Genomic DNA, 25,981 nt, shown 5'->3' on the forward strand with positions numbered 1-25,981 from the left:
CCGATTGGTCACCCCCCTCCTTCCTCCTCCCACACCTCCCATCCTGTCCCTTCTGCTCTGACAGCTGAGCTGCAGCCGGCAGGCAGCAGCGCGGTGACAGCAGAGTGGCTCGATGGAGTTGCCGTTCCAGATGTCGGGAGCTGGTTTGCAGGTAGGGGCCCTGTAGGATATTTATGGCTTTAATTCCACAGTAGAGGTTTCTGTCCTGTCATGCAGAGACATATGAATGGCTACTCATTTGCTCCTGTGTTTCCATGTCAGTGGCAATTATGGAAGGGCTGCTGGCTTCTTGTACGACCCCACAAGTTATGATTCCTGCACATTGCAGACTGAGAGAAGCCGGGAAGGAGTGACAACACCAGTGAGGGAGGGCTGCAGGTGACAGGGTACCAGGGAGAGGAGCAGACTTCAGGCCTTAAGGTGGCCGTAAACTTGAGGGAACGATGGGGACAGGTCAAGTGTTTCCAGGGGCATCGTTAGCCTAGGCTTCCTGCTCAGGCCTGGGAGGAGGTCTGGGGCATCTGTAGAAGGAAGAGGGTCTAGGCCCAGCTGCTGGGAATCTCACCTGCTCTGCCCAGCAGCTACCACCTGCTTTGCCCACCTGTGACCTTGGGAAAGCCACTCTCCTTACCAAAACTCCCCAGCTTTGACATGGGGGCAAGCAGCTCGCAGCCTCAGAAGGAGGGCAGAATACACTGACGCATGCCAGAGGAAAGATTCCATCCAGAGACCCCGAGTCGTGGGCTCTTCATGGAACAGGATGTATCCTGGCTCATCCATGAGCATTTTTGCTCTTACAAAAGGGCTGTCAAAATCTGGTTCGCCACCAACTAGAAAGCATAAACCCCTTTTCCCCCCTTTTGTTGGTAATCTACAACAAATTCATAAAACAAAGAGGCTTTTTTATTTCATTTTTTCAATAAACCTGGCAATGGAAATACCAACTTGAACAGCAATTTTCCCCCTAATCTGAGCTGAAATTGGCTCGGGATGAATTGGTTTTCAGATGTTACATGTAAATTCCCTCCTCACCCCTGGCTCCTACACACAGTCCTGTGACATCCCCTGCTTCACAGCCACTTCTCTGCCCAAAATTTTGGCTCCTGGAAACAACACCCACTTACACTGCAACGACTCCAACATCTTCTGCTGCAAAGCCCAGGCACAAAAGGTAGGCTGCTGTCAGGGACTGTGGGAAGACCTGCAGGGACTGTAGAGCCAGTGGGCTTGGGGGAAGGGCCACCCCATCCCAGTCCCTGGGACTGGAAGCAGATGTCCCGAGGCCCAATCTAGACTGTCCCGCTGCAGCGCACTGACGTTGGTCCTCCCAATTCCAGAAACACGCCTCACATCCCAGCCAAGCCCTGAGACCAAATTATAGGTTTAGGTTCTGGTAGATTCTAATCAATTCTGAGACGATGCCTTCCTGTAACAGGGTTGCAAGATTTAGCAAACAAAAAATATAACAAATAATTTTTAGTATAAGTATGTTCCAGATTACGTATGGGATATACATTCATGGTTTATCTGAAATCCAACTTTAACTGGGCCCCTACACCAAAAACATATTTTCCTCCAAAGATGTTGGTCTGTGACTTTGGGGCAAACAAGGATCGACTCAACCAACAGCCCTGCTCCTGCCTCATCTTATTACAGATCAAATCCCTGGGCTTGCCGGCCAGCTGTCCCTCATGATGCTGGAACTGAAAGGCCAAGGTGGTCCAGGCTTTAGAGAGATGGCTGGAACTTCCAGTCCTCGCTCTGCCGTACAGCAAGTCTATCACCTTGTGCTGGTTAGTTCATCTTGTTAATTCACTCATCTGTAAAATGTGGCCAATAATAGTATCTAATGCAAAAAGGTATCCCAAGGATTAGACAGTATGACTGTAATACCTTTAATGCAGTGCCTAGCACACAGTGAGCATTCAGTAAGTCACTATCACTGATTTTTAAAGTTTCCATATACGAAATCACGTTTCAAATATTAGAGTAACATGAAAACAGATAAACCAGCAGTTACCAAAATGTTCTCAGGCATCATATTTAATTTTAATAACCATGAAATGTATTATTATTCCATTTTATAGACGAAGATTTAGTAAATTTACAGAGCAGACGGCAATTAAACGCAAAGCTGAACATCTAAACAAAAGCATTTTGACTCTGAGGTCAGTATTGTTCTAATGGCATTTCAGTTGTCCTGGTCCCTGCCCTGAAGCAGATTATTATTTTACTGGGATGTATAATGAAATACAAAGTTATTCCCCAAATCGGAGTATGTGATACTGCCTTCTTTGCTCCTTACACAGGGCTCTGGACGTTTAGCCCTTTCCCTTCGTTTTCCTTGGGATTGGGCTACTCTTCACCCAGCTGGAAGCAGTGTGAGGGTCTAAGAATACTGACTCAAGGCAAATCTGTACGTTATAGGCACCCAGTGCAGACGCGTGGTCCAGCTGGACCCAGCACAGGAAGAGACTCTGGATTCTCCCCTTAGTTCCCTAAGGACTTCAGCTTCTAGACTAGCTAGAACTCTCTCAGCTTCCAGTCCTTAAGAAATTCATTCTTCGCAGTTTTCTATACACAATCCTTGAGTTTAAATTTAAATCTAAAGTAGTTCCAGGCATCCTGAGCTGGTTGATGCCTTCTCTCTTCCCCGGTTCTAAATGTCCCTACCCTGTTGGAAACCAGATATGCTGCTTCAGTTCCTCTGCTGTGACCGAGAACAAAGCCTCCCTGGGGGGGGTCCCCGGAGGAATGCACAAGTCAGGTCCCGCGGTGGCGCTGTGCTCCCACCACAGTGGTGACCACTCTGCGCACCAAGGCAGGAGGACGGGGCGGGGGTGACGGTAGATGCATTCGGTGATGTCACCAACTGTGCAAGTACTTCCAGGAACAACACCAACTCTCTCTAGTTTCTAGATGTTGCTAAGGTCTTATTTTGACCACCGGATTATTCTTCCTGTTTTAAAACTCTCACAGCAACACCGATGGGTGAATAATACATTAATATACAAAAAGGTCAAACAGCATGGCATGAGAAAGTCCAACTTCCTGGGAAAATACCACACTCAGCTTACAGAAATCCAGATCTAAACCCAATGACCAGCTCTTGCCTAGCTTTTGCCACCTGGGACATTCTCAAGAATCCCAACTTCCTCTTTGAATAATCAGAAACACTCCAGGTTCATCTCTTTTACTTTCCTAGCCCTACTTCTAATCAATTTTCTTTCACACTTTCCTGTCCCCCAGATAAATCAAATGCCAATTTATCTTCTTCTTCCCTATGTCCTACCTCCTTTCATTTCCTCTCTGGCTCTTCACTCATCAGTGCATGCAAGCACCCACATGTACATTCAGCGTGTATTTGATATTTCTTGTTCGCAGCAAGAAGTGGTACCTCAAATTCATCAAATACCCAGGCAATATGGAAGAACACTATTAACCGCAAGGAAACAGAATAAAATATTTACGGCAATTAGAGAACAATCTGAGCTAGTAATACAATTGATGACTAATAACGTTTGTATGCAGCTTGCAGGGCACAAAGCACGTAACAACCGGAGTCCTATTCAACCTTCACAATAATATGTGCTCTCACCTGACAATGCAGAGAACAGAACGGTGAGGTGGAGTGAAAATGACATTTATCATCAAGTAGGTTAGGTCTGAATTGCAACTCTACCAGCTAATGCGTTGTGTTACTTGGCCAGCACCAAGCAGCCTCAGTTTTCTCAGCTCTAAAATGGGGTAAGAATATGCCCGACGTAAGTGTTTGTGCTGGCTAGTAATAATGCGTACAGAATCTCTCTCTCATGGTGGGCGAGTTATTATTATCCTCAGTCAATGTATAAAGAAACAGAGGCCCAAACAATTTTACAAGTTTATTCAAGGCCACGCAACTAGTAAGTGGTAGAGCTGGGATTCAAATCAGGCTTTTGTGAATTAAAGCCTCTGTTGGCCATCACGTTAGGACTAGAACCTTTGGTTCAATGCGTCTTAGGACCTAATGTGATAGCCAGTCACCTAGGACCTTGTTAAACTGTAGATCTTGATTAAGGATGAGGCTCCCTGAGATTCTGCATTTCTTACAAGCTCCAAGGTGGTCCTTAACCTGCTGGTCCAGACTTTAAATAGCAAAGATATAAACTACAAGTATTACCCAGAATTTAGGATTATTCCAATGGGATGCTGTTGGGTCTTTAAGAATTGAGGCTTTGGGCTTCCCTGGTGGCTCAGTGGTTGAGAGTCCGCCTGCCGATGCAGGGGACGCGGGTTCGTGCCCCGGTCTGGGAGGATCCCATGTGCCGTGGAGCGGCTGGGCCCGTGAGCCATGGCCGCTGAGCCTGCGCGTCCGGAGCCTGTGCTCTGCAACGGGAGAGGCCACAACAGTGAGAGGCCCACGTACCGCAAAAAAAAAAGAAAAGAATTGAGGCTTTTAGTGATGAGAATAGAATGCAAAGGGTCATGGCCATGTATTCACGGAGCTGAGCGCTTACCATGCGCCTGGCAGAGTGACAGGTGCTGGGGCTGCAAAGATGAACCACATCTGCTAGGAAGCACTTCTTTAAACAAATCACACAGCAAACGGCCTGATATATACGGAGGATGGTAGGAAGACCCAGTGATAAGAGAGGAAGGTGGGACGTGAACTTGCAAAGGTAGAGTAAGGACAGGTTATGGGAACCTTGAGAGAGTCTAGGGGAGTGTGACTTAGATCCAAGTAATAGGGATCTATTGGAGGTTTAAAATCAGGAATTAGGATCTAAACCTGGATTTCAATAGACTGACAGAAATCAAGGATACCAGCCCCAAGGCTGTTACAGAAAGCAGAGTTGAGCTGATGTGGACTTAGACTTTGGTAGAAACTGTGGCAATAAAAAACAGAAGACAAATATAGGAGACACAGTGGAGAACCAGGCTGCAGGGAGCGCTGGGCCTGGGCTCCATCGTGACTCTGCCTTGTGTTGGCTGTCTGATGTGGTCCCCTCTGAGCTTCCATCTCTTCATCTGTAACATACAGATCATCTATTTCAGGGGCCACTGTGAGGATTAAATAAGATAATGCACATGGATGCCCTCTGAAAAATGCTACAGCACTATGTAAATTAAGGAGTTATTATTATAACTCTCTTGCCATCTCTGACACACTATCACTGAATCAAGTTATGAAAGAACAGAATTTGATGAATTCCTGCATATGAAGAATGAAGAAGGAGAAATCACCAAAGGTGATCTCAAAACGCCCAGAGTACTAGAGTAAGGAAATAATCACACTGCCTTTGATGGAAGTGGGAAGAGCAGGGACTCTGCAGGGGAACTGTGATGTGCTGGGTGTTTGTGGATGTCGTGAGAGACTTGGCCCTGCTAAGTCTGAGTCCCTGAGTCCCTGAGGCAGGACATTCCTCTGACTCTCAAAGCATTGCGACTCCCAACAGTTGCAGTGAAAAACCTTCACTTAATTTTTATCACCCCCGTTACCACCCATGGCCACTTGGTGCCCACCTGGATGGCCTCAGGCAAGGCTTAGCTGAGCATCTTTTTCCTCATCTGTAAAATGGGCATGCAGGTAACAGCTACTGCAAAGGGATGCCAGGAAACCACAGTTAATAATGCTCGCAGAGCTCCTCACTCGGGGCCCGGCACATCCTGGGTTCTCAATAAATCCCTGCCCTCATGACCATAAGCCTCATTGCCGTTATTCCCGCAAGGTTTAGAACAGAGAGACCTGGAAGCAACAATGTCCCAATCAAAATACAGAACGTGTTAAAGCTAAAAGGGACCCAAGAGGTCATGGGTCCAAGTCTTCCCCATTCAAACACGTTTCCACCATTTCACAACGGAGGAAACGGAGGCCCACAGAGCAGGCTGGTGATCAACCTTATTTCTTCGGGATGAGCTCCCGGTGACATCGGGGTGCAAAAAATCTCCAGGAGACTCAGAGAGGAAAAAAATACCTACTGAAAGTACTGATATGGGTGAGCTCGCTCCATGGTTAAGGTCATTCTTTTCATCTAAGGAGAAGTATATTCCTTCCAAGCTGGACTATTAATTAAAATTCAGTGATGCTAATTTTACCGCCAACTTAGGAGATTCTTATTACATTTATTTTCCAGGTAATTGCTGCTTGAACAGGAGTTCAAATAGATGTCTTTTCTAGATGGTGCAATAGATCAGCATTATAATAAATTCCTCACCCTTCATTTTGTTCCCCTCCAATTCTGAAGCCTGCTTACTGAAATCACACCGAGAAATCTCTCTCTCTCCCTCTCCCTCCCTCTCTCCCGCTTTCTCTCCCTCTCTCTCTCAGCGAGAGCACCCACAGAGGCACAGAGTATCAAAATACAGTTTATCTTTGGTTGTTCACAATTTTATCATACCATTTCCCCTCAGAGAGAGAACCAAAAATAATTCCTGACATATGTATGGAAATATATACAAAGCACTTTTCCTTACGTCACCCATTTCTATTCTGATTTATATCCCCAGTTTAAAGATGAATAAACTGATACCTAGGTGAACAATTTCCCCAGTGTGGCACAACTCATAAATGGCAAATTCTGGTTCCATCTCTTAATTTTTAATCTTGGCCAGGAAAAAAGTGTAATGTGTTGTGCTCAAAAAAAAAAAAAAGATAATGAAAGGAGCAACTTCACTCTCTGGGAAGAAAGGTCTCTGAGTCCCTGAAGCAGGACATTCCTCTGACTCTCAAAGCATTGCATACTGCACTCATTAGTACAGTAATATATATACAATTTATAAATAAATATATATAGACAGAGTAGTTCTCAAATTTATTTTACAGGTAGAGATAAAAATATCCTTTGCCTTTGATATAGAATCGTAGGACCTTAGAATTGGGAAGGAAATTTAGTGACCATCAAATCCAACTTCCCGCCTCTGCCCACTCCCTAGGATTTCTAGGATCAACCCGCCAGCCTCCTCTGAAGCACTCTGAGTCTGCAGCTTTCCACGTGGTTTTCTTTGACACTGTTTCATGGCAATGGAGACATTAATCCTTTCTTTTCTCTGACTCAGATCTAGGTACCCCAGCTCTAGGCCCAGCGAAGCGCTGTGCACCCAGCTGACTGAGCAAACACGTTATGGTGCCCAGGTGATGGGCACACGCTTCCTGTGAAAGGTGCCCCAGGACTGGTTAATGTAGTGGCAGGTCTTACAGACCTGGGGAAACCCAAAAAAAGTAATCAGGACATATCAGAGACTCGTGCGCACTTTGAACACAGAAACCCCCACCACAGCGACAGCTTGTCCATCCTCATGAGTCAACTTGGAGCTCTGCTCTTCCAGCCTCAGCCCCTCCCCATGAGTTCTATTCCTTGTGCTCACGGATTTCAGAGTCTTCAATCAGCACAGCTGAGCTGACGCCTCTGGAAGAGAACAGTCGGGCACTGACAGCTGGTGGAGATGCAGAAGGACGTAAGCGGGGACTCTGGACTCGTGTGAAGGTGGGCAGCAGCCACTGGAAACCCACACAGGCTAGAGCTGTGACCGACAGAGAAATGACAGGTGTTCCTAGAGGCTTAGGTGGTTCCAGAGAAATCACTCAGTGCCACCGGCTCCTGCAGGAATGGCTCTCCAGACAGGCTGACCTTTGCTACTTAGGAGGGTGTGTGCTGCCTCTAAACCTATTTCCAAATTACTAACACCCAGGGGATTTTTATTCACCATTGAGCTCTGGCCTGAAGAGAGCTGCCAGCCACCCTAGACCACCCATCCATCAGTTCCACAGTAGTAATCATCGTGAGCACCATCGACAAAGTTGCTACCGGCACCTGCGCTGCTATGTGTCAAGAGGCCATTTCAGTTAGAAGTAAGAGCACAGACTGTTGGGAAAGGCATCAGAGCTCAGATTCCGCTTTGCCAAGTATGAAATAGGCAAGATCTGGAAGTCTCCCTTTCCTAGTCCACAAGAGAGGATATCATTGCCTCCCGTGAAGGGATACTGTGCAGGTAGAATGAGGTGGGCTGGGAGCTGCAGGTGTGCTCCCGCCCAGTGTCCTGTTGGTGCATCGCTTTGCCTCAGGGCCTTCGCTCGTGGCAGGACACGGCTCTGCCGCCACCAAGCGCTGGCAAGAAGGGCCGAGCGTTCAGGTCTCCCAATCCCACAAGAGGAGCCCCCCAGCAATGATCGATATGACTGGCAGATAAGTATCTTAGCTCCCTAGGCTCTTGGGTGTGAAAACACTAAGGTGCATATTCCATGCTGGTAACTTGATGATGAACCCGTGGTGGTAACTTGCCTTCCCTCCCCCATCTCAGTCCCCACTTTCCTACTGGTGTGTCCTGGAATCACCTCCCAAATAAACTACTTGTCCTTGAATCTATGTCTTGGGGTTTGTTTCTGAGGAGACCCCCGCTGAGATAATCTGTATTGTTCTGAACAGGGAGCACCATAGAGAGCAGGTGATGAGAACGACCCAGCAGCCAGAGATGGGATTCTTGTGCAAGTTGAAAACTGTATCTCTTATCCCTGTGCGATTCAACTTCTTACCGCGCCACGCACGCAATCCTGTCTCCTAAGGGAACTTCTCCGATGGCTTGGGTAGAGGCTGTTATGAGTGCGGAGCTAGGCCAAGTCAAGTAGCCAGCAAGAAGTTACTGGTTGTATATCATGTGCCCGACACCGTGCTAACTTCTGCAGAAGACTTCTGCGGCTGAAGACATGGTCTCTGCCCTCAGGTTGGGGAGACAGGACATAGAAAATAAGGAGCCATATATTTCGAACCCACGCCTCTTTGACGGCAGTGATGCTTCTCAACACTCAGGTCCTGCCCAGGTGCCCTTCACTGCGTGCTGCTCCTGTGTCCCTCACCCCACGTCTCCTACAGAGAAGTAAGTGCCCGGGGCAGATCTTCATCTGGGCACCTCCCTCCCACCACTAGCCCCGCTTCTGGACCAGACCTCAGCAGTGACCAAGTGGCTGGGGATACGAAAAGCCAGACCCTTGAACTAAAATGGGACCGAGCTGCAGGGTGACTTGTGCTCCAGAGCTTTCCCATGGGATCAACCTGATGTCTCCAGCTGAGGCCACGTCCTTCTTAGCTTTGACCATAGCTGTCTCGGCTTCCCTCACTCCCCTCCTCCTGACAGCTATTCCCAGGGAAGCACGTGGGCTCACACCAGCCTTCTAGGAAGCCCAACCTAAGACACTGCACATCAGAATCAACTGTGGAATTTTATAAAAATACCTATACCTGGACCTAAACACCCAGACCTACTGAATCAGAACCTATAGATCTTCAGGAGTAGGATCCAGAAAACTGTATGCCATAAAGCTTAATAGAGATTTCTGATGCATCTTTACCTTTCAACGTTCCATACTAATATTTTCAAACCTACAGGAATAATGAAAAAATAATACAATAATGAACAACTACATACTCCTCATCTCGGTGCACCAATATTAACATTTTCCCCCATTCTCTCTCTCTTTATCCCCTCTTTTCCTCTCTCCCCTCAATCAAAAATAATTTGTAAGTAAATTGTAGACATCATGACCCCCCATTCTTAAATACTTCAAACAAGTATCTTCCAAAAATAAAGACATTCTATATAATCCCTAAGAAAATTAATATCAATTCATTAATGTCACCAGATTAAACAGTCCATGTTTAAGGTGCACCCTCCACAGGGAACTATATTGAATATCCTGTAATAAACTATAATGGAAAAGAATCAAGAAAAAGAATGTAGGTATCTACATATATGTATGACTAACTGAATCAGTCTGCTGCACCCCTGAAACTGACAGAATATTGTAAATCAATTATACTTCAATAAAACAAAAACACACCCCAAAAAAGGTGCACCCTCTTTTTTAGGTCAAGGGTTGATATTTTCTCTACTGTAGATACAAGTTCAGAGAAGGAAAATATCTGTATGCGTTGAATAGAAGGAGAAATCTTCAAGAAGGAACTGGGATTTGAATTGGGCTGTGAAGAACTGTAATAGAAAAGGGAAGAGGAGGAAATGTTCAAATAGGAGTAGGTGAATATTGTATGCAAAGACACAGAAATGGGAAGCAACGTGGCTCTTCGTGGGCAGTGGTGCCCAGCAGACCTGGCCGATGGGGTAGCGGCTGCTCGAGAGCGAGGCTGGACAGCCACGCGGAAGCAGAGTACAAAGAGGTCCGCCGCAGAAGCCATCAGAGAAACAGTGACCACACAGTAGGAAAATGTAAAGGAGACTGGTCCTACGAGAGTCACATCAGATGTTTGGAACATATTCAGGTGGAAACCAGGAAGAACAATGTTTAAAGATTTGGAGTCAAAATTACGCTAAGGAATTGATCAGTGATTGAAATCATTTATTCACATGTTCATTCTACGAGTACCTATTATTTTCCAGATACCAATCTAAGCACAGGAAACAGAAACATGGAAGTCCCTACTTTCCTGGAGCTCAGATTCTTGTGTGTGTGTGTGTGTGTGTGTGTGCGCGCGCGTGTGTGTGTGTGTGTGTGTGTGTGTGCGTGTGTGTGTGTGTGTGTGCGTGCGCGCGCGCGCATTCAATAGTCAAATGAGTAAAGGAAGAAGAAAAGATTAGATCAATGGTGATACTGTTAAAGTGAAATATAAAAGAAAGCCCCTTCATAGCGATCGGAGCCTACTCTAAATTTGGTGTTCAGGAAAAGAAATATTTATAGCACTGTTCTGCTGGAGCTGGCTACCGATTCAGAAGAACAGGTATTTCCACAGTTGTGTGAGTTGTTTGAAATTCCATTGGCAGCTTTAAGTAGGCCAAAGCAGAACATCTATCACGTGTTCTATGCTACAAATCTACAAATTCTATGCTTCCAGTGCTACAAATCATGGCTTCTTTTTTTTCCAGAGAGCTGAATGTTGAACACCAACCAGCACATCACAACCTAAGTGGCAGGGAGACAGCGATGTGAACATCCAGGGGACAGTATTGTAGGCAATTCGTGCGCAGTTCCTACGATGCAGAATAAACTTGGCATGTTTGAGGAACACTGAGAAGGCTGGAGTTTGGCGACCTGGGAGAGGGGGTGGTGGGCACAGGACGAGGGTGGAGATCAGCAGAAGCTGGATCCCTTGGGGCCATATCGGCCCGTCTTGACTTTGGGTTTTTTTTCTTTTGTTTTTTTTTTTTTTTTGCGGTACGCGGGCCTCTCGCCGTCACGGCCTCTCCCGTCGCGGAGCACAGGCTCCGGACGTGCAGGGTCAGCGGCCATGGCTCACGGGCCCAGCCACTCCGCGGCATGTGGGATCTTCCCAGACTGGGGCACGAACCCGTGTGCCCTGCAACAGCAGGCGGACTTTCAACCACTGCGCCACCAGGGAAGCTCTGACTTTGGGGTTTTTATTTTGAATGTGATGGGAAGTCATTGGAGGATCTTAAGCATAAGGATAGCATAATTTGAATTACATTTTAAAAAAGATCACCTCGGTAGCCAAAAAGTTTAATTTTATTGAATAAAGTTCATTCAGGGCTTACATAGATATTAATATACTTTAGATTATAACAGTTGAGAGATCAACAGCTGATGGGAAGGAAGGAAGAAAGCAGTTTGTACTTTCAATGTAGAAAAAAAATCTAAATGCTACAGACATCTTGTAAAATTCCCAAAACAAGGTCTAGCCAAGTTTATTGTTTGGTGGATCTTTTTTTCTTTTTTCAAGAGATAAAAAGTGAGATTCAATGTGTATACTATTGGTTACAACCGATATAACAGCTTGAAAAAATCATGAGACAGAAGCATAAATATAATACAGAAAGACTGTATTGTAGGAATATTTAACCATAGTAAGTGGAAAAGATACATTAAAACCAGGTTGTTAGAGAATGGATTGGAGGAAGGGAAGAGTGACAGAAAAAAACCTCGATAAGAATTTACTGCTCATGAAGCAGTGTACATACAAGGTTATTCATTGCAGCATTGTGAAATGGCAAAATATTGGGAAAAGCCTAAATGCCCATCAATAGCAGAGAAGGACAATTGATAAGGGTCTACCCATATAATGGAACTGCTCAGCGGTTGTTTAAAAAAAATAAAATCACTCCACTTACTGTTAACAAAATAACCCCAAGAGAGATTTTTAAATGAAAAAAGAGTTGGTACAAACCAGATTGCCTCTCTGTGCAAAATAGGGGAGTGGGCCACAAATTATACTCTGTTGTATTTACATGTCTGTACGTTGCAAAATAGCTAAAAGGGATTTTGAGAAACTAAGAGATGAAAGCATATTTTCTGGAGGTCAAAAATGATCAGACATTAGCAACTGCATATGGTTTGGCCTAAGTTGTTAATTATTTTTTGGTTTGTATTTAGTATTTGTTAGAGGAGAGAGAATAGACGTGGTACAGTATTGTGGGGTGGTTTTTACTGTATGCCCTTTTGTGCTTTATTAAATCATGAGAAAATGTTCTTTTATTCCCTATTTTAAAATTAGGTAGATAAATGATTTGGTAGGTAGATGAGAGAGCAGGAGAAGGATGAGGGGCTCTCACAGAAGGCCCCAAAAAATTTACGGTAGCCAGGACTAGAGTGGTGGCAGGAGGGATGAAAGGAGATGGATTTGGGACATATTTCTGAGACAAAGTTGATAGGACTTGCTGTTAGATTTTATGTTTGGGGAGATGCAATGAAGGACGAGGAAGCAAGGCGACATCCTCACTTAAATAATTAGATGTAGTTGCCTGGGCAACTAAAGCAATGGTGGTACAATCTACTAGGATGACGACCGGGGAAGGAGCAGATTTGGTAGGGAGAATGAAGATGCTGGGAGCCATCCAATTTGAGGGGCCTGAAGACCCTTCCATGAATAGGTCAATTAGGAACTGAGACAGACAAACCTGGGGTTCAGGAGAGAGTTTAGGGCTTTGAGCTCTGAAGTCAAGAGTTATCCCAATTGTCAGAGGGAAAGAAAGAATTTTTAAAAGGGATTCTGGCAAACTTCAAGGCCCTTTCTTTTCCCTTTGTCCTGGAACATCACAGAGGTTGCACAAAGGACACTCAGACTGTTAGGGAGAGACGCATAAACCAAGGACATCGGAACAAGTGTCCTCACGTTTAAATGCCCTTGTGTCTGCAAGTTACGTGCTATTCAGTCCCTGTGAGCCCACGAACATCATCCAGGAAGCTGGGAGGAAAGGCCTTTCCGGGGCAGCCCCATCCGGCGGGGCCAACAGCAGCTCTCCATTGACGGCAGGTAGCTTTTCCTGAGTGTCAAACGCGGCACATCAGCCCACTACTTCAGTGGGAGGTGCAGAGGCACAAAGCAAGTTCAAACAGCGGCAAAGCTGAAATGATTCTCTTTCCTCCGTCAAACTAGCTAATCCAACAGTAAAATAATAATAATAATAATAACTCAAAGAGAAACAGAGCTCAGTGATTGAAGAAGGCATAAACTGACCCGGTCATATACAGGACTGTGGATAAAAGAGGACGTGACAAAAAAAAAACAACAAAAAAAAAACAAGATAAATGGAAACATGATCAAAACAAAAACTCTGGTGAGATCTAAGGACTGGGATTCTCTGCCTAGGATTCAGGCTCAGTACTCAGCAGGGTTTGAAGTGAGCTTGGCGGTGGGGATGGAGCAGCCTCTGTAGGTTTGCAGAAGGAGCAGGAAAACCCAGCCTCTGAACACACCACACACGCTCATCTTCAGAGAAGATGGTCCCCGGGCACTTCTGGCAAGTGCTAAGCTGTAAACCCCACATCCTCGCTTGATTCTAAAAACGGATAATTAAATTCTGTTGCGCTAATGAAATTCCCGTTGTCGTTTACACTGCAGAGGGTGTCCGTGGAGCATTCCGGGGGAGTGGGGGATGTACAGCCCAAGGAAGGGAGCATCTACTCAGCACAGAACCCAAGTGACGTGAGTCACTAACTGATGAGGGTGAGCCCTGGGGGTGATTCGACGAGAAATTCAGGACTGAAACTGGACAAGACTAGGCCAAAATGTCCAGAGCTTTCCCCACCAAACAAAATCCACTTTTTTTTTTTTGCTGAATTGCCAAATGTATGCTTAGTTTAAGGTTATGAACATCTGGTCTTAGTTTGCCCTGGAGAGAAATACACATCAATTGGTAGGCTAATAGCTCTCTTGTCGACTCAGAAATCTTCCAGAAAAAGAGGATGTGACTCTTTACCTATATAAATGCATACGTGGTTCTTATGCCCACTGCTGCTATTATTGGATCCATGACTGACAAGGAAGGAAGATGGCATTAAACTTATGCAAAATTTTAAGCATACACAGATTTATTAATATACATTTGTGGGTTCTCATCGAAAACCAAAAGGTTGGTGCGCTGAAGATTCTTACAGTAAAAGGAAGAAAATATTAACTTGTATTTCCTCTTTGGGTGTGAAGAGATCATCAAGGCCCTCAAGATTACCTGGAGCTCTTCGGTGATTCTGCCTGCTCAGAGGGACAGCACAGACCCAGGCAAGACTGGTTTTATTTATTTAAAAAAATTTTTATTTTATATTGGAGTATAGTTGATTTACAATGCTGTGTTAGTTTCAGGTGTACAGCACAGTGATCCAGTTATACATATACATGTATCTATACTTTTTCAAATTCTTTCCCCTTTTAGGTTATTACAGAATATTGGGTAGATCTGGTTTTACTAATGTGTGTTAAAAATGGATAACCAGGGCTTCACTGATGGCACCGTGGTTAAGAATCCGCCTGCCAATGCAGGGTACACGGGTTCAAGCCCTGGTCCGGGAAGATCCCACGTGCTATGGAGCAACAAAGCCCGTGCGCCACAACTACTGAGCCTGCGCTCTAGAGCCCGCGAGCCACAACTACTGAACCCACGTGCCACAACTACTGAAGCCCGCATGCCTAGAGCCCATGCTCCGCAACAAGAGAAGCCACCGCAATGAGAAGCCCGAACACCGCAACTAGAGAAAGCCTGCGCACAGCAACAAAGACACAATGCAGCCAAAAATAAATTAATTAAATTAATTAAATTTTGAAGAGTGGATAACCAACAAGGACCTACTGTATAACATAGGGAACTCTGCTCAATATCATGTAACAACCTAAATGGGAAAAGAATCTGAAGAATAGATACATGTATACGTATAACTGAATCGCTTTGCTGTACACCTGAAACTATCACAACATTGTTAATCAACTCTACTCCAACTTAAAATAAAAAGTTAAAAAAATAATATTAATAAAAAAATTAAAAAGAAAAAAAAATCTGTGTTAATGTTTTTATTCTCTTTCTAACAGTGGGAACTTGTCACTGACCCTTGCTGGGAGGTTGTAAAAAAAAACTGAGGGATCCAAAGAGATACCAAAAACTGTACGTTAATATGATAAACCTAAGACAGGCGGGAGGAGTAGGTGGGGGAGGAATGAATTAAGTGAGGCATCATGACAGTGAAATGCATTATTACCTAGTTATTCATGCACTCTTGGCTTTTCAGTTGATGAACTTTTCACACCAGAAGTGGGGAAATTAATCAACTTTTCCTCTCTTCCTACGTCTTCTCCTATCTCCTCTGCTGTCTCACCTAATTGCTCTGCACTCAATATGGACAAAGATATTGTTCTCATTTCAACTTTCCCTACAAAGCTCAGGTGTCCTTATCTGACTCTGAAACTCATTCTCACCTCATCCAGCATAACCTGCCTTTAGCTTCTGCAGCAATGAATCGGGAAGCTCCTTGGCTTCTTTTGGGATGTTAGTGCAATATTGGAGCCTTGCCTCCCGCTGGATCACGCCAGGAAAAACTTCTCAGTTTCCCTTTCTGCACTCAACAGCCTCTCCCCTCCTCTCCCAGGCACCTGGAAGAAAACCCAAGTGTCCAAATTTGTTGGTGACGGCGATGACCAGACCTGGTGAAGGTCCTGAAAATTTTCTAACTTCACCTCCGAAGCAATAACCTCCCTGCAAAAACCATCACAAAGGTTTGCAACTCTGCCTACATTGTTAACAAAAAACACAGAAGGGGAAGACTTTTGGGATGTATCTGATTTATGAGTATTTCATGACAGAAAGACTAAACTTCTGGAAGATTAAGTAAACTTTGTAATTATTACCCAGCGTTTTCCCACGTTGTAGATCAGCCCCTGTATCCCATGAAACAATCCAATTCCATACCCTCTGAATCCTCCTGGGAATTTAAGACCTTTTGAATACTAAGCTAATGAAGGCCCCGGACATCAGCTCTCAGGGTTAACAACCACTTACTTGCAGGCTGTGTTGACATCAACTCCTATGTGACGAACTGACAGAGGAAGAGACACAGCCTAGCACATGAAATATAAGATGATTCTGTGTCTTAAGTACTTAAAGCCTATTACCAAAATTGGTGTGCAATGTTGCCGTTATAAATATCATGCTTAACACTCGATTCTTTTTACTCTGAAGAGTCCAACCTATTATGCAAGAAAGAAAGGCCACCTTTTAAATCTCACTCACTTCAGTTCCCTCAGAGATGGATGGGGCCCGCCTTACCTCGGCCTCACATAAAAGCACAGCAGTGTGCCGCTGTAAATCTGTTTTACATCTGCTTTTATGTGAGCCTGTGAGCCAGGCCTGGGCTGGCCTTCATTATCCTCTTTTTTCTTTCTTTCTTTTTTTTCGGATTAAAAAAAAAAAAAATGTAGTCTCCAGCAGACTCAGATGATTTGCTTTGTAAATAACACGAATTCACTTTCCCTTAGAGAAAACCACTTGGGACTCCTGGGACCCATGGTCTCTGCTCTGGTTGATGGTACGAGCCACCTGCTTATGGAGGTGCCTCCTTGGACCGTCTTCCAGGTGCTGTGCCCACCTGGCCACAGCCAGGATCTCTGGACCACAGGGCTTTGCTCTGCTGCGGCCACCGCTGGCCCTGACTCTGCAGGAGTAGGTCCCCAAAATACCATGTTGCCACCGGGGAAAACAGTTGTGTCTACATTTTGGGTCCACCATGTGGTCCCTACAAAAACATACTTCAAAAGTTTGAGTTTGATTTTAAAGTTGCTGTTAGAATTTGTGGTTCTCTGATATGATCCCATTTGTGCTTCTCTGATATGATCTCATTTGTGCTTCAGGAGCTGGGCTTATTCAAAGACAGCCTTTTAACCACCGGGTAAAGGATTTGAATTTTATTTTAATCAACACCAATTTAATTAAAATTAAGGGTCGTGCAGTGGAAAGAACAGTGGAAGGAGAGTTAGAAGACTGAGCGCCATTGGCTGTTGATTTGGGCAGGTCAGTTGGTTTCTCTGATTCCTAAAATGAGAAGCTATTACCAGAAAATGTGAGCAGTTCTGTTTGATTCTGTCTGGTTCTGGTGCTGTGGTTCTGTGATGGGCAGGTGCTAGTCCTTGACTGGGTTTTACCTAGCTCAGGGTCATATAGCTAGGATCCCTGACAATTGAGTCCAGAAAATGTTTCTTTCTCAGAAAGCTACCTGATCCAGAACAGAAATTCAGAAGACTTAACTATAAGTTGGAATTGAAGACCTTTTATCCGGCAATAATTTAACATCTTCAAGAATTCTGCTAGGGTTAAAATAGTGGACTAGGTCCCCAGTTCCTTCTAAGAAACAATTGAAATGCAAGTACAGACACGTAAAAAGGAATAACATCACATGTATGAGCTATGAGAAGAGGAGCTTGGATATGGGAGTGTAGCTAACAAACAGACATTTACATGCACTTCTTGGAGATGGAAAGCAGGGGTGAGTAATGAAGCAAGTACCAAAGGCCACTGCCTACAAGGGGCTTCACGTGAGGTGGGGTCCAGCCACCCCAGGGAGGCCAGTATGGTTCTGGGTGGGCAGCGAGCAGGCACAGCAGAGGGAGGGAATGAAAAGCCAAACTGAAAACAAAGGAGAAAAGTGTTTACTCAAGAAGTTGAACAGACTGTAGAAAGTTAAGGCTTTTAGTTAAGCAGGTTGGTGCTCTGTGGTTCTGCCCCACCATGCCCAGAGCCCACAGTCAGAATCCCCAGTAATTCTTTCCTAAGTATTAAGAGGTAAACAAAGATCTATTGTAATATGTGAACCAGAGCAGAAAAGAGAAAGGCTTAGATAAACAAACAGAAAAATAAAAAAGAACCCTGGAAGAACAAGATGCGATTTTGAAAACAGAAGACAACTTTCATTACCATCACCACTACCACCATCATCATCATCACCATCTCAGAGAGATGCAAGAAGATATTTTCTTCCTTATGAAAAAGAGTAAGTGGAGCAGAAGAATGAACTCATAAATATTAAACATATAACTGATACATTTTAAGCACTATAAATGGAAAACAAACTTAAGAAAATCTCCCAGATATAAAGCAAGAAGTTAAAGAAAAGAAATGAGGGAAACTAAGAGCTGAAGGGAAACAATTCAAAAGATCTAACGTCCAACTAATGTGAGGCCTAGACAGAAATAAACAGAACAAATAGAAGGAAAGAATTATTGATGAAATAATCGATGAGAATTTCCAGAGCCAAAGGACATGAGTGTTTTAGATTAAAACAAAAAGACCTACATCTACACATATTATCAGTGATAAAGAGGAGATTCTAAAAGCTTCGAAGTAACAAAATACGAGCCAAAAAACTACTCCAACCAGATTCTAAATAGAAGATTCTAAAAGCTTCCAGAGTATCAATAAAAGAGTTACCTACCAAGTTACGAGAATCAGGCGTGCATTTCATCTGATTCCCAATTAGCCACCTGGATGGAGGAAACTAGTATAGTGATGCTTTCAACGTTCAGAGGAAATATAATTTTAATCCAGAACTTAATGCTCACCTAGACAATCAATCAACTGTAAGAATAATGTCACTTTTCAAAATGTAAGGACTAAAAAATTTTACTTCTAAACCACCCTTTTTGGGGAAATTATTTGGGAATGTACTCCATAACCCCAGAAGAGAAAAAACGTGTGATCCGAGAAACAGAGGACTTCGTTTAAGAGAGCAGTGAAGGATGTTTCACGACAGCTGCTGTGTGTGAAGCCGAAAAATCACCCATAGAGACTGAGTGGGGGGGATGGAGCGATGGATGGAGGTGAGCAGGGAACACGGGGACTCAGGAGGGCAGGTGTCACTGAGAGTTTGAAAAATAATTGAGGGTGTGACAAAGGCAATGGTACTAGACAAGTTCATTAATTCCTCATGAGAAAATACTGCATAAGAAATTCATGTTCTAAATAAGAAGCAGTGTAAAATGAGGCACGATTTTAAGCAAATGATAGGGTCTGAGCAAAGACTCTATTTGACTCCAAATCTAGGAACAATCTCCTAGAGGGGACCCCCAGAGAGCAGGACATGCAATCCCAGCCCTTCCCTTGGCCAGAGATTGAATAATATTCTTCATGGTCACAATAATGTAAATGCTCTTGATTAGTTTTCAGCTCTTAAAGGAAACCTGTGGACGAAAACCAGAAGCCTTCTTTGTGCCACAGACCCGAATGTAAATGATGTATCAGGCTTGTCAAGGGTAATTTTTAAAACAACAAGAAAAGTTTCAAATACTGAGAGATGTGTGTGTGTATGAGGAGAGCATTCGTAATCTAAATTCTTGCCATTCGTATAAGAAGTAAATGAATATTGACTAAAATTGATAAATCAAGACATCGAGTTTTAGACGTACTTCCTAGTCATCGTTAGGCCCTAGATTAGAATCTGGTCTCAGCCTCGGGGCCGCATGACAATCACTGGGGGAAGCTGCAAAGAACAATGATGTCTGGTCCCACCCCAGGCTCTGCTGTCATTCCTGTAGGGTGAGGCTGGAGCGCTGAGATGTTTTCAGCCCCCAGATGATTGGAGTATGTAGTCAAGGCTGACAGTCGCTGCTCTGAAAGGACCTCAGTGGGATTGGGAATGGGGGGAGGGGGCAGGGAGGACTTATCTGCACCATCAGCCTTCTATTCTGTTTGATTTATTGCCATATGCATATATCATCTTGATGGAAATTGAGTTGACAGGGAGCATCTCCGAGGCACAGAGCCCAGGTGACGGGCAGGTCGTGGTCCAGGGCATTACAGCCTCCAGGGCCATGGGGTTGAGGAGGCCTCAGCCATCCCCTTGCCCTTCCTTCCCTGCTTGAGAGAAGAGGGCACTGGTGTCCCGGAAGGCTGAGTGACAGGTGATGAGACCAGCTGAAAGCAGGGGTGGGGCTGGTGGGTGCCAGCATGCTTCTCTCTGCGGTGTCTCTCCCACTACTGGACCGCCTCCCTCTCCCCCTTTCATCCTTGCCCTGCCGGTCCGCTCTGCGAGCCTTTCTTTCTCCTTCCCGTTTTGTTGTGCTGGAAACACAGACGGCACATCCCAGGAGACACGGCTCAGGGTCACTGAATTGGGAGTGTTTTCTCGTGCTGAGCTGGATATGCTTAGTCTGCTTCAGGCCACTTTCCCTTTCAAAATAAACTAACTTATCCGGCATTTTCCTTCCACTTGGTCTTCAATTTCCTCTCTCTGCGCCTCTGTGCGCCTCCATGGAGAACCGGTTCTTCATCCTGATGCAGAGAGACCTCCACTTCCCAGAAGAGGAAAGCCGAGCGGGTGGTCCGCCTGATGTCACGTGAGGAGCAGCTGAGTTGACTTTTTTCCTGGCTGTTTCTGCTCTTCGATTTTTCTTTGCATTTATATCAATGTGAAGGATACATGTTTCTCCATTGTTCCCCCATAGCCCTGGAGAAGTACGACAGGGCCCAAAACAAAGGTAAGAGATTTACAGAACCCTCGAGATCGCAATTAATAGAAGCCGCTGGGATGACGCCCCGCGTTCTGCTTCTGAGGGCCTCAGACATGCAGCAGCATCTTCCCATAAACAGAGCGTGTTGACACCAGAAATAAAGCATTTGTACTGGTGCTCAGAAAATGCTTTCCATGCATTCCTGAGCCTTACTCTGTGCTTAAACTCCAGCTTTTTAAAGTATAATTTTAGCCTTAGAACTTAACGTTTTTACTGCCTTTTCCTCCAAATAATCAATATTGATTTTACTGTATCTGTTATTATCCTGACATTAAGATTTATTTTCCTCCTTTGCTTTGCATGAGATTGTAGTTTACAGAATGAGCATTTATTCTGTTCTTTCAGGAAAGCTCATGGGATAATTATCTTGCCCCATTGGCAAATCTTTCAGCTTATACTGTATTGAAAAATAATAATTGGCTTTGCCCCCTCATCAGGTCTGAACAGCTTTATTATTATTACATTTGCTGGTACTTTGTGATAGCATCTTTGCAGGCTTTGGAACTGTCAGGGACAGGATTCAAGGAATATACCTTAAGCCAGATGCAAGATGTCTTGGGGGGGTGGTCATAAGAAGTGAGCAAGGGAGCTGACTGGAGGAAATGATAGCGTCAAGAAAACAAATCTTTACGTGCATATATTCACTATGGCTTTTGCGCTATATGCGTATATTCACTGTGGCTTTTGCACTACACGCGTATATTCACTATATGTGCTTTTGCACTGGAATATTTCACAGGTGGGCTAAACTTTAGAGGAAGCTGCAAGGCATAAAGGAAAGAGCATGAAATCAGAAGTCAACGAGCCTGGGACCTATCCTTCACTAGCTGTGTGACCCTAAACAAATTATCTAACCTCTCTGAGCCTCTGAGTCCTCTCTTAATGGGAACAATAACACAAGAATATGCCTATTGTTTGGTTTTGTGTGTTAAATAAATAACACACAAATAAATAAATAATAAAATAAAATAGATAAATAATAATCATGTATAGTGGTTCATACTATGTCAAAATGTAGGCGTTTATGCAAAGTGTCTAGAGAGAAGATAGCTGTGGGTCATCCACCTAGTCATTCCCTCTTAATTGATGCACTCGATAAATATTTGCACCCACTATGTGTCAGCTTCTGCGCAAGGTGCTAGAGTTCCAAGGGGGGTAAAACAAGATCCTTCTGCTCATGGATCTTACAGTTGTTGGAAACACAGACATTGGTGGAACAGTCCCACAAACAAACATAAAATGACAGCTGTGATGAGCTCTACGAGAGCAGGTACGGGGAGCTCTGAAAGCCCATCACAGAGCTGTAACCCTAGGAGGTGGCACTTGAGCAGAGGACTGAGAAACAAGGAGACAAAGCTGATTGCTAAGATGCAGGGAAAAGCATTCCAGGCAAGGGAACAGTCCCACTGCCGGAAGGTGCTCAAAGAGCACGAGGAACCCAAGAAGGGTCAATGTCCCTGCAGCGGGAAGAGCCCATGGGACAGAGGTCAGAATGGAGAGAGCCGATAGCAACACGGATAACGCCCACAGAGCAGGGTCACATGGCAAGGTTCGTTCCTGGTGAGGGGCTCATGGATTGTTTGCGTTTTCCTCTTCACAATTTCTTTGCATTAATGAAAAAGACAAATAAAGAGCCAAGCAGGAGGTGAAGATGGAGACAAGAGAACATGGCGGGGACAGTGGCTGGGGAGGCTGAGCGCAGACACAGAGGGGCGTGCAGGCAGGGCTCGTGCCCTGGTCTCCACGAGGGTCCTGGGTATCATGTGGGTAGAGGCGGGATTCACAGGTGCTGAGACGGGCTGGGATCACAAACGGACGCATCACATTTACAAGAAAAGAAAGCAAACCAAACGGAAACAAAAACAGATGTGGTTGGTGCAGCGAAGATCACACCTGGCTGGATTCAGCGCTGGCTCCATGCGATCTCTAGTATTTCCTAGAATTAAATATTTCTGTGAGGCTAATAATCCCATCTCCAAACATATCGTAAATGCTGGCAGACACAGTCCTCTGTCTTGGGGGATCCCGTAAGTCCCCTCCTGCCCATTCTGATGTCGCCACATCGCTGCCGCTCCAAGCTCCTGTCTACGGCTGGACAGGGAGCCATTAGACGCCCATGGATCCCAGGAGCTGCTCTGTTTCCAGACGATCTCGGTTCTGGAGGCTTCTTTGGCAGAGACTTTGGGGAAGCCACCAGAGCGCGTGGACGCGTTGCTCCAGCTGATCTGCCGGGAGACGGAGCGTCTGACCCTGACACTCAATTAGCGAAACAGACGGCATATAACGTATGCTTGACACTGATATGATTTAAAGTTAATAACTGGTTTTCAAATATTTATTACAATGGCTGTTTTAATAAATATTTCATGAATGCTATTTTTTTCAAAAAACCCTCTGTTGCCAGCTTGGCTGCCTTAATTTGTCTTAATGAGGATTTTTTTAAATGCAGTGATAAATTGCTTCCCTGACAGTGTACAGGAGGTGAGGAGGGCTCTTATGGAATATCCATCATCTGGGACAGCGAACCCAGGAAAAGATGAAGAACCAGCATAAAAACACCCCAAAAGAGGAACAGACAGCTGCTCTGGGGCTCCTCATGAAAGCCAATCGTATACAGCAGCCCATGGTGACAGGGATGCCCGTCCCTGACAGAGAAGGACGCACAGCCCTTGGACAGGCGATGAGGACGACGGCATCTCCCAGGGGATCTTGGAAGCATCAGAGCACAAGGAGAATCCCAACCCAGCCCTGCTTGGAGGGAAGAGAGAGAGCAGCACCATTCTGGGGCCTGGCAGCCTTCAGAAGTGAGCAAAGCAGGATGGAGGCGGTCTCGAAGGCGGGGGGGCTGCTTGCCTTCCTCGCTGTTCCCCACGGGAACTGGAGGACCCCTGAGCCTGCACACGCAGAACGTCCTGGGGCTGCCTGCCTTTGCCTCCCGTGCCCACCGTGGGACCCATCTTGCCCCACTTCCTGAGGCGCCAATCACAGAGCTAATGAAAGCCGCATTCCTCTCGGTGGAAGACTTGAATATTTCTGAAATCACGACCCCTCTCACAATCCACGTGCTCGTTCCATGTGGAAGTGTGTCTTGTCTTCCCCGAAAGCTACTTTTAAAATGATGCTGCACCCTGTCACTGAGAGGACGGACACTGCATCTAAGAACCAGAAACTGTGGCCGGTCAGCAGTGCCCCAACACCTGGTGAACCTCGGAATTAGCCGCCTTCTTCAACCGAGGACCCCGCACCCGGGCCCAGCTGCCTGATGACCCTGTCACTCCAGACGGCTTCCAGCTGCCACTCCCTCGGGGAGACAGCGCCCAAAGATGGCCCCGGCATCCTCACCACCACTACCCCAGGCTATCCTGACCGCTCTCCCTGCCACGCTGTGCCCAGATGCCTCAGAGCCTGCCTGGGTCACCTCTCTCTGGTTCTGGCTGATTATCCGTCCTGGCACGACTGAACTCAGCCCGCCGCACCTCACCTAGCAACTAAGCAGCATTGCCCCCCCTGCTCTGCTCAAGTTCACGTGCCTTCCTGGGCTGGGAGACTATCGTACGCCTTCCCGGGACAGGAAGCGAGGCAATGTGATGAAAACCCCTGCAAACCCCACCATCTACCTATAGTCGGGGTCACTCAGGAACCGTGCTCGTCCCTTCCAGCTGTGCCCCATGGCCGCCCTACAGCTGTCTCACCCTCTAGACCTGTGTCGGCCAGGGGTGCCAGCCTTCTGCATTTCAGCACCTGGCCCCTGTGGCCTTAACTGGCCTCAATGTTACGTGTTAATCGTAACTGCTTCCTAACGATTAGTTCATTCCACGGCGGCGCCCCCCTGCCCAGCTCCAGGAGCCGCCGTCCACGCTGCATCCTGCCAGAACAGACAGCCTTGGAACCGTGCAGTCCCCTCCTCTCGCTTCCCCAGCTCAAAGTGCAAAGCAGGGGCTTCCGCGGACCCATCTGGAGAACACCTCAGCCTAGGAAACAGTCTGGCACAGCAAGTATCTTTGGACACTCACTGTGTGCTGTGGAGGCTCGTGCCGTGAATACAAGAGGAAAAGGCTGTAGGGAGGTAAACGCAGAATCGCACGTACAGTCTGTGGGGTTTTATCATCCAGGTGTGTACGGAGGCGCCTGGAGTTAGGGGCACCTAGCCACGTCTGTAAAGGTACAGGGGTACACGTGAACTAAGTCTTAAATTGACCAGGGGAAGCCATGTGGCCAAAGGTGTGGGTTTAAGTGGCGGTGGGACACCTCCGAGAAAAGGAAGGTCAGAAGCACCTGCTCTCCCACCTTCAGTGACTCGGTGACGTGCACACAGATTAGTAAAGACAGAAAGTGAAATGCGAGTCAGAAGATGCCGAGGGCTGAAAGCTAGACCGTACATGGAGGCGCTCATCTACCTTCTTAAGAAATTCTTGTCTTCTCCTGTAGGTGATGGGGAACCACTGAAGAGTTTTAAAAGACGAGTAATGTGCTTAGGTCTGTGGGTTAGACCCCCAATCATGCCGGTGGTTCTGGAAAGAGTAGCTTTGAGCAAGACAAAATAAGGAAGAAAGCCCAGTAGTCAGTATCACAGTTTTACAGAGAGAAGATGATGAAGATCTGAACCAAGTGCTTGTTATGTGCCGGACATCATTCAAATTCAAAGTATTACGTAGTTAATTTTTGCAATAACTCTATTAGGAAAGCACTACTGATACTTCTGTTTTACAGAAGAGAAGACAGAGTACAGGGAGGCCAAGAGCTTGTCCAAGCCCATATCATCAAAAAAGGTGTAGGATAAAGGAGAGGGGGAAGAGTCAAGGAAGATTTAGAAGGCCAGCTGAGGCAAAATACCGAAAGGGAGGCTAAGGGGTGGAAAGGCACAGAGGAATCCAGAGTGATTCCCGCTGTCCTGCGTAGTCACTAGGGGAGAGGGATATTAACAAATGTAAGTAAATTAGGGGCGAAATTTAAAATACAGGAAGAGAACGACAATGAATTCAGTCTGGAACCTGGAGCATGAGGTGTATGTGGGGCAACGGGTCAGTAACAACATCCAGGCAGATGAGGGCAAGACAAGCTTAGGGGAGCGGCCCCGGGTAGAGGAAAGGACTTGGGAGTCACTCACGCAGAGGTGGTAGCCCCTCATGGTCAGAGAAGCCTGTTTAACTGCAGAAAATAGCTCCACCTAAGTAACTATAATCAGGGAAGTGATTCTGACTCCCACCTTTAAGAGTCACCAGCCTAGCCTGTTACACATCACTGTTCTCCCCAGGGTCTTGGGCCACCTCTGCAGCTGAGCT

This window comes from Grampus griseus (genome assembly GCF_964374135.1).
Source record: "Grampus griseus genome assembly, chromosome: 8".
NCBI lineage: Eukaryota > Metazoa > Chordata > Mammalia > Artiodactyla > Delphinidae > Grampus > Grampus griseus.